Genomic DNA, 10,620 nt, shown 5'->3' with positions numbered 1-10,620 from the left:
TCCTGTCTTTGTTTATACATGTAGATTCCAGAAAATATCGGCTGCAGTGTCATCTTGCCGAGGTCACAAGTTGTGACCTCTATCTGTCACTGGACATTGCTAGTACCTTCTGGAATAACACGTAAGGACACGTCACATCCTGTCTTTGTTGATACATGTACATTCCAGGGAACAACCGCTGCTGTGTTATCTCGCCGGGGTCATACGTTGACCTCTACCTATCACTGTTCATTTGTAACAGTATCATTTGACAAAGGAACTTTTTTTTTAACTTTTTCGGCGGCATCGGGTCCAAGGATAGTCTCAACAACTATTGCTGAAGCTGGTGCAATGAACAATTCAGCCTCTGTGTGTGCTTTCTTGCGTTTGGCTAATAACTGAGCAACCTTATAACTTGCAATCAATCCCTTTTCTGGCAGCTTTAGGTAGTTCGTCAGTTTCTTAGCTTGTTTATTTTGTTGAGACCTGATACTTTCCAAGTATTCTTACGGTTGCGCTTTTACAGCTGGATGTTTTGTTTCCAAGTGTTTCTTCAATTTGCTTGCAACAAGCGCATTACAGATCAGCCAGAATGGGAGTGGAGATTCTTCAGGTCCAGAAGATATGAAATTATATCCGATGTAATCTTCTTTGTACCTTCGTTTGGTTCCTTGCTTTTCATTTAACGCTTTCGCCGTTTCATTCTTGCTAACTTATTTCTCCATAGATAACAATGAATAAGGCTTATTGCTAATTTGCTATTATTAGCATACACCTACACAATTTACATGAAACACATCGCTTATTATTATCGTTACCAATTCAAGAACTGATGTGAGTCTGCTAAGTGGGGATGTCATCGCAACGTAAAATAAAAATGTAATAGTAGGCAGACCTGTGTAACGCTGCACTTGTGGCGTTCTGAAAACTCACGCGGCACACCTGCAAATCTTCAGCGGCACACTGGTGTGCAGCGGCACACAGTTTGAGAAACACTGCGATAGACTAAAGATTATCTCCCACGTGGGTGAATTCTGACTCGAGACTGAAGTCGCATCTTGAGATGTCAAGAGGCGGGTTAAAACGAATAATCTCCTTGATCAAAGAGAGACGTCTAGATAACATCATTAAAAAAGCATCAAAAATTACACTCACAACATTACCACATTTAAAGGAACTTTTTGAACAAACGTGCCTAAGAAAAATCGAAAAAATCTTGGAAGACAACGGCCACCATCTCCATCAGAACTACGCCAGGTCGTCGCGAAGTGGGCGACTGCTGTCAATCAAAACAAGAACGGAGCGGTACAAAAACTCGTTCGCACCTCACTCGGTCAGACTCTATCACCGCCACTCATTGATCAGGGAACATGAAATGCACCAAGATACCTGTTTGTAGTCGCTGAATGAATTCTTTATGTTGTCTGTTGTATTTATGTGTATTTTTCTGATGTGTTGTCTTTATATGAGAAACGAGTCCTTGTAATCACAACAAATTTCCGTAAGGATCAATAAAGCAGTCTTAGTCTTAGTAAGGGGGGGGGGGGGGGAAGAAAAAATGAAGTATATTCCAGCCCAGGTGGTGTCGAGTGTAGCTTCAGACACCCGGCGCCTATGACCAATGCCCGTGACGGGAGTGTATATATTGCCCCGGGTCAAGGGGAGATAAGCGAAAAGTCGTGGCCCTGTTGTCCCCAAGGTGGTGGAGTTTTTTTTTTAGGATACCTCAGCTTTTTAGCTTTTGACTTCAGTTGTCGAGCTGTTTACATCCTAGGAATCTTTGGGCTTTTGCAACTTTTCTTTGCCTCTTTTTTTGGGCATTGCCTCTTTTTTGGGGGCTATCGGCCTCTTTATTGGGGGCTATCGGCCTCTTTATTGGGCCATTTTTTTTCTTTTTTTTATTAACAAAAAGATGCATATTTTACTGGTAAGCTTACAAATTGAATAATTACATTTTAAAGTACAATGATTGCAAACATGGCAATGCAAATAGTTACATTTAGGTTGTCATAATATTTTAACGTTTCAAATTGCTTTGTATATGGCATTTTTTTTCCAATAGCATATAATGAATATTTTTAAAATTTAAGGTTCTTAAAATATATGTGGTGAGAATGTCAACAATAGGTAATTAAATAGAAACAATCAAAAAGTGAAAGTAGAAACTTAACTGATATTAAAACATAAAAATAGAAGTCACATTTTTTTCCACTTTGTCTACATTGCTTATGGTTGTTTCCCTTGTGCTTTGCTACATTGCCCCAGTTCTTTATATTAACTTCTATCAAACGTGCATACACATCTGTGTGTGTACACACTTATGCGAACATAGTCATTTAAACATTTTTATTGTTTCTTTTGTTGTCTCCCTTCATATGACAATTTTTGATTTCCTCCCTTGAGATTTGGAAAACTACTTCCTTATCATATCAAGGTCGAAATCCTGTCTGCCAGAGTCAGTCGGGAGTTTCTGTGCTGACACAATTTCTCTGTGGCTTTTTTTTTTTTTTTTGGTCACAGGGGCCAATTAGAGTCGTACTGAAATTTATTTTATGTGTATCTATATATATGTGTAAATATATAGTCTACTTTTTTTTTCTTGAATATTTCCCCCACCCCCTTTTTTTTATTTTTCCTCTTCACCTCTTCAATATATTATTTCTCTGCAGCCTGCACAAGCATGCGCAATATTGACAATGGTGGTGGAGAATTTGTTTTTTTTTTAACATTAGTAAAAACTTTGACATATGTAAAAAAAAAAATGAAACTAAATACTAATTTGGTAAAATTTGATGCAAAAGCTTGTTGAGATATGAGGTTATGTTGATGCTCACTATAAGAACTAAAAATGAAGAACAGTGTCTGTATAGAAAGTAAACGTCAGCAAGGTAGTAAAAAATAATATATTTGCATATAGACGCACATGTAAGCAGGGGCGTAACTAGGGATTTGGGGGCCCGGGGGGGATTGACCTCTTTGGGGGCCCCTTGCATTTTGACATTCGACATATGACATGAGATAATGTACGCAAAAATATATAAGCCCCAAATCAAATTGGTTCAGTATATCAGTAAACTTAACAAAAAGTAATCAAGACTCTTTTAATGAATAATACCTTTGTTTATTAGTTAAATAATGCACAAGTGACAAATCTAAATTGATATCGCTTCACGTCGTGCATTCTGTGCAGCAAAGACATCTATAACATCAACTACATCGATACTTTCTAGTATTTGTGACTTCACTGACATTAAAGCCATGATAAGCCTTTCTTGTGTCATTGTGCTCCTGAGATAGCTTTTGATGAACTTGAGCTTTGAGAATGATCTCTCACATGACGTAATGGCCTGAGTTAGCAGTATTCGGAGGAGGTTGCAAAGTTTGAGCACACGTAATTACCATATGAAGCCTGTTTCCTCAATATCTCTATTGGTGATTGTATTACTGGTTTGTTGATGAAAAGTGCTCGTGCATCAATGACATCATTGAAAAAGCGATTTGTCATTTATTTCATCATACAAACAGGAAAAGTAGCACAGTTTGTCATAAGCGGGTCTTCATCTAACAGGTGTCGGTTCAAGAAGAAACCCAAAGGTATCCATTTTCTTTCCAGCCTTTGAAATCTTCCCTTCATCTCCATATGAAATCTGTCTAGCACATCTGTCGCAACAAGTTTGAATTGCAATTCTATTGACAGTCCTACATTAGAACTCAACTTCCCATTAAGTCTTTTCTGTCTTCTGGTTGTTTTGATTACAGGGAATCCATAGTATTCACTACCTTCTTTTGCTTTTTCGATGGAATGTTTTTTTTTTTTGTCAGTTTTTCATCATTTTGCAGAAAGCATGAAATGGTACTAATTTCTTTAGCAGCTTCCCTTATATGCAGTCCAGACTTTTGTAGTTTCTTCTGAACTATATTAATTGGGCGCAAGGGCTTTGACCAGAATTCAAGATAGGCAAAAAATTATTAATTTTCCATTGCATGAAGAAGATTCTGTGCTAATAAAGCCTAATATTATATGTTATTACGTCATTGTTGGTTGTTTATGTTTTGTGCGCAAGAAAAAGGATTCAGAGCATACAAAAGTGGGAAAGATCCATATCTCGTTATGCTCGAGTATAGAAATATTCCGATAAGTGGACTGCCGTATTTACCATCACAACTGCTGACGAGTAGAAGACTCAGAGAATCATTCCAACTGATCCCAAACTATTGAAACCATCGGTAGCTGAAAATGCAGAGACATTACTCAACGAACGACAGATGAAAAGCAAAGTGAAATACAATGCAAAAGCAAGACTACCTAAAGATTATTCTGTCGGAGAGTTTGTCTAGGTCAAACATGGCAGAAAGCAGTTGTCATAAAAAAACATTCAGCACCCAGATCTTACATCATAAAGACAAACGGAAAAAGATACAGAAGAAATCAACGCTTTTTGAATAAGTTTCGATGAAGAAATCTCTTGGTACTATGATACCGATGGAGACAATGAACTGCAAACTGTTGGAACAAACGAAACAGACAGTTATAGACCAACGTCTAGAGAACTTGTTGTGCCAGTCAAGACAACCAGAAGTGGACGAATTGTTAAAGTTCCTAGTAGACAGGGACGGACTTAGGCCACTGCAGCCTATGCGGTCGCAGTGGGCCCCGCGCTTTCATAGGACCCGCGCTAATTCTAAGTGTACATTATTAAATTAAACCATTATAACGTATATAAAATAACAGGGTTTTCGCGACCTCCTGATTTTCAAGGGCCTCCAGGAAATCTCATGAAAAGGCAAAATATACGATAAAGTCCTGAACTTTTTTTAAATTTATTCAAATCTCCTGAAGAATAGACGAAATCGACATTTTGGGGTGCCTATAAATAAAAAGTGGCATTGCGAGCTTTCATTTGATAAAAATTTATTGCAAAGACGAAAGTAGGCCTATTTTCTAATTAAAAAAAAAAATTTTGACATTATGCTCATCCCTACCCAGACTAGGCCCCGCGCGATCCGTTTCGCATAGGGCCCCGCAAATGCTAGGGCCGGCCTTGCTAGTAGATATCACTCTTAAGAACTTTAAAAGGAAGGGTGTGATAATAACTTCAAAAGGAAGGATGTGCTAATATTATATGATATTAGGTCATTGTTTGTTGTTTATGTTTTGTGCGAAAGAAAAAGGATTAGATGGAAATAAAAAGAGAGTTTTCATTGGATTGATGAATAGAGGGGTAATAACTCTATTGTGAAGTTTAATTCTGAAATTATAGACGCCAAACCCGAATAATGGACTATTCTAGCATTATTAAGAATAACTTTTGAATCTGTTATACTCGATTCTGTAAATTTTCCTTCAAGGTTAATTAGTGTAGCCTTAAAATACTCGCCATTTAGATCTATTATTAGTAAAGGTAACAATAGATACCTGGAATTCGCTGTATATCATGCAGTTTTATTCGTGACAACAAAGTTTAAAATGTAAAACTAACCTTAAAAAAAAATTTTGATCTCTGTGGAAAAAAATATTTTTAAAATGTCAACAGTCAACGGACCTAGATTTAGGTTTAGTCTTTGTGATAAATTTAATCCATAAATGTTGAAAAAAAAGACACCTGTTGACACTATTTGTCAATCAAATATATTAATTTATGTATTTACAAATAAATTTCGGACACCCATTTGGGGGCCCCCCCTAGGTGGGGGCACGGGGGGATTTTAAAATTCTCCCCCCCCCCCTTTAGTTACGCCACTGCATGTAAGCACACTACGGATAGTGGTGGTATTTTTGCAATATTCGTAAAGAAGCCACTATGGATATAATTGTTAGGGTTTATACAAAGAATTGTTTGCTTAGATATGTGGTCATGCTTGATTCTCAATACAGGAACAACAGAAAAAAAAACAGTGTTTACATAAAACGTAAAAGTCTGCCCTTGTTCTTGATTTCTTGGAGTTACTCTTCTTTCCTCTTTCTTGGGTTTTCACGTGTTTACTCCTCATTCTTTATTGTGCTTCCGTCCCTTGACTTGCCGGCCTTATGTTCCATTTTAATATGATTCTCTGTTTTAATCGAATGAGATCTCACGTTTTCTCCTGCCTAACTCGCTCGTCTTTGTAGATCCAAACTTTGGTTTAAGTCTCTACAGTCACAAGGTCAAGGCGTGGCCTTCGTGATTGTGTACTGTCTTGAATTGTCTTAACCCTTGTCAATTTCAAGGGTTAATCACTGTTTTTTTTAAAATTAATATTTGAAGTACTAGCTTTTTTAATTATATGGTTACAGGGTTTTTAAATATATAAAAGGGATCACTTGGGATATATATCTATACACACGCATACACACTCGCATACACATATTCATATATATATATATTTCCTTTTCTTTAAGTTAGTGGACACTCTTGATATATTTATTTAGCGCTATATTTTCGCTATAATTTTCTTAAAAATGTGATCTAATAATACTTTATTATACAGTTTATTGTGGTAGACAATTGTAGGTAGGTATTCCAAATAAGGTTTCTATATTCTGATAAAATATTACATTGATATCTCTTAGTTTTTTTATTTATGGCTTTAGGTACTTTATTAAAAAAAATAGCTGTATTTACATTTGCACAGGTCTGACTGTTTGCGTCAATAATATCTTCTAGTGTTTTTTTGCTTCCTCAACCAACTCACATTCACTAAATAAGTGTTTCTCTGGGTTTTGGTTTTCTTTATTACAAATTACACAGGTATATTTGGACCCTGTTGTAGTTGAGAGTCTTCCTTTTATTGGGGTCATCCCGAAGAGTAATCTGTAGGCCACTTCTCGTGCTTTGGGTGTTATGTATTTGTTGTGTAAATACGTGAATGTGTCTGTCCAGTTTGTTGGTTTAACCCCTAACTCCCTGACCCACTTTATTTTGACTTCTAGGTTTTCTTTCAACTTGTCTCTGAGTATAGTGTATATTGTTTTTGAGTCGTGGTGTGTTATGTTTTCATTGCTGGGTAGGTGTACTGTGAGTGATCTGTAGAATGGATGTTTATGGTTACCAAAATGATGGAGTGTGTTGTTTTGAATGGGGAAGAGTTTGTTTATTCTACGTCCAAAATAATATAATACTAAGGGGAAGTTATTGAGAGCCCTTACTACTTTCCCTACAAATTTTATTCTAAGCGTTTTGATTTTTGTGTGAATGTCTTGTAAGCCTTCTTTTTAATCTTGTATGAGTGTTGTATGTTTTATGTTCCTTATTGTGTTTTTGAAAATAAAATTTCTGATAGTGGTATTGATGTTATTTATGAAATTAGGAGGGGGTTCTACTATATTTGCTAAGTACATTATCGTCGGGATGACCAAGTTGTTTATTAATATAGCTCTCCCAAATATGTTGTCGCCATGTACTGAAACATTCTTATCACGTTCTTTGTGTGGGCCAGAATCTCCGCCCACTGTTCATGGAAATAGTGTGCTGGGTTGCTAGTCCACACGATGCCACATACTTTTATTTCTTTCTGTATTTTAAGGTTAAAGGGGGTGTTGGGGGGGATTTCCCACCTACCTAGTCCCATAATGGAGGATTTATTAATGTTTATTTTGGACCCGCTCGCCCTCCCAAATAATGTAAACTTCTCTATAATTTTAGCTATGTCTTTTTCTGAGGTGGGGAAAAGTGTGGTATCGTCGGCATAAGCTTTAATTTTGACTACGGGGGTTGGACCGGGGATTTTTATTCCTAAAATTTCTTTGTCTAACCTAATGTTCTCTAACAGGGGTTCTAGGCAAAGGATGTATAAAAAGGGGGATAGGGGACAACATTGCCTAACAGATCTTCAAATAGAAATCTTACTGCTTAGTGTTTGATTTATTATAAGTTGACTTGTGGCATCGGTGTAGACTAGTTTTATGTATGTTATCAAAGTCTTGTCTATGTCTGTCTTGTCTAGTATTTTGAATAAGTAGTCATGGTCAATTCTGTCGAAAGCTTTTTCTTGATCAATGGACACGAGGGCTGCTTTCAAGTCTTTGTCTTTACAGTAATATATGATGTCTCGTAAAAAGTAGTTCATTCGTCTGTTTTTTTCCGGGTTGCTACAGTACTGGTCTTGTCCTAGTAAGTGGGGTATAAGGGGCCTAACTCTTAAAAAAATCATTTTGGTCAGCAGTTTATAGTTTACATTTAAAAGGGAAATGGGTCTAAAGTCAATAGGTGTTGTGTTGTTTTCAGGTGTTTTTTTTTTTATAATAGTGTGATGTATGCAAGAAGTCTATAGGCGTCTGTCCTGTTTCTAACATCGTCTTTGTAAAGTCTTAGTAGTAGGGGTCCTATTTGGGAGAAAAAGGTTTTATAGAATTCATATGTCAAACCGTCTGGGCCAGGGGATTTGTTATTTTGTGTTGTGTCTAAAGCAGCCCTCAGCTCCTGTAATGTAAAGGGTCTATTTGTCGTTTGTTTTTCTGATGGGTGTAATATTTTACAGTGTTTTAGTAGTATGTTTTGTGCGTCTGTAACTGTAACATGTTGACGAAATTTTTTGTAAAAATTTCTATTATTTTTTTTACTCTCCTGTGTTTTGTTTCCTTCTTTGTCTGTTATGTTGGTTATTCTTCTTTTTTTTTTGTTCTACCGCCAAGTATAATTTATTTGGCCCGATATTTGGGTGTTTTTGCATCTGATTTCGGCTCCTCTATATTTGTGTTTGTATAACTCTTCAAGTTATGTTAGCAATATATTTATTTATTCCCAAAATCAAGTAACAATAATTGATTTCATAAATGCTAAATTTTTAGTGTTTTACAATGTATCTAACAAACGGACGGAACACACAAATTTATTATATATATATTTTCGGGTTATTTAGTATGCATACAATTTGGAAATAATTTAAAACAACAATTAATATGTAGTTGTTAATATTATCGCGTTAACTGACATGCAGTTGACGGATAGTACATTGAACTTTTTTTTTTCTTTTACGAAAATGTGTTGTTTTTTTTCTTGAGGACCTGAATAAGAGATTGACCCTTTACAAAACAGATCAATTAGATATTCATTACAATTTAGGACATCAGTTAGGCCAAGTTTACATCTAACTTCACATTCACCTATCCTTTAGTCTGCTGGACCGCTGGGGCACCACACAAGATCTGTCAACCTTCCATTCTTCTCTGTCATTTGCGTTTGATAGAATTTCCTTATGATGTTCTTTCTGAATATATTGAAACCTTCCCTTTTACCTGCCTTAGTGGACCACTTTTGGGGCCGATTTTGAGTTTCCACAAAAACTGTCTTTGTAACCTTGTTTTACATAAGAAACATTCTTAGAGATGCCTTCATAAGGCGTATTCTTTGTGATGTAAATGTACAATTTAAGTTCCTATTTAAATCTTAAAGATACTAGACTCTATAAGTAACTAGAGTCAATGTGCATTTGAGGAAGTGTTGTTTTTTCCTTTTATTAACTGAACTTATAAATCCTCCTTATAAACAGAGCTTGGAATAAATAGTTCTATTTGTATGTTTAGTTGAAATTTGCTTACTTAATAATGGCTTTTGGGTTTAGGAGGTATAAGATCTATTAGAGCTTTATTTTCAAGCAGAATTTCTTTTTCAACTATGTAGTTTTCCCTGGCTTTTACGGTCGAAATAACTTTTACGGACTTTTCAAAGCTGTGTGCAAAATATTATCGTTAAATCTACAGTAGATCTAAAGCCTTGATCTAAGTATATCTAATCACTAAAATTCGCGGACTTTTCACAGTTGAGAGAATTATCTTCACTATATTCCAGAGATTTAGCGTAAATAGCGGTGGCCAAGTACGCTTGAACTTGGCTTGGCTACCTAGCAGGGGGCTCGAGGTTCGACACCCGACTCGGGCAGAGTCGTCGTTACTGAGCGCCTAAAGGCAGCACGGAAAACCAACTCCTAGATACCCGCTCCCCCCCCCCCCCCCCCCCCAACTGTTCCACAAATGAGATTGGACCAAAAGCGCTCTGAGCATGCTATAAGCATGAAAGCTCTAATAATAATAAATCTAGTCTAATTTGCGAGCTTTTCACGGTTGAGAGAAAATTATCTTCATTATATTCTTGTAGTGATTGAGCGTAAATTTTAGAATCTAGCGTATTTCATGAGTTTTCGGGTTAGTTGAGTTTTTTGGCCCATCGGCACACTTTAGGCCATGTAGTGATTTCGGGTTGTTTGCGATAGTATTTACGCTGAGGTTGTCAATGTAATCAAACTGAATTTCCATTTGATTGGATCAATAAAAATTATCTTATCTTATAGACCTAACTCGATAGCCTACTATATTTACAAACTTTCCAAGCGAAGTCACTCATGCTGTTAGAAATTGGAATAGGAAGTAAATCCTTTTTGACATTTTGGACATTCAAATGATTTTTTCATTACTACGAACCAAGCAGTGTTGTTTCAAATGTGAAGCACTAGAGAATCCTTTTCTACATATGTGACATTTAAACGCTTTTTAACCAGTATGAGTCACTTGGTGGCTAACTTTTTTAGATGACTTCATAATAACATTATTGTTATAAATTAAGTTGAAATTTTTTATATAAAGAGTCCCCTTTCAGACCTTGCGATCTAAATGGTTGTTCCATATCATTTCATCTCCTAGTCATTTCATCAAATACTCGGTAACAA

Source organism: Biomphalaria glabrata, chromosome 9, assembly GCF_947242115.1.
Source record: "Biomphalaria glabrata chromosome 9, xgBioGlab47.1, whole genome shotgun sequence".
NCBI classification, from domain to species: Eukaryota; Metazoa; Mollusca; class Gastropoda; family Planorbidae; genus Biomphalaria; species Biomphalaria glabrata.
The sequence above is the reverse complement of the archived record's forward strand: the minus strand, read 5'-3'. Positions refer to the sequence as shown.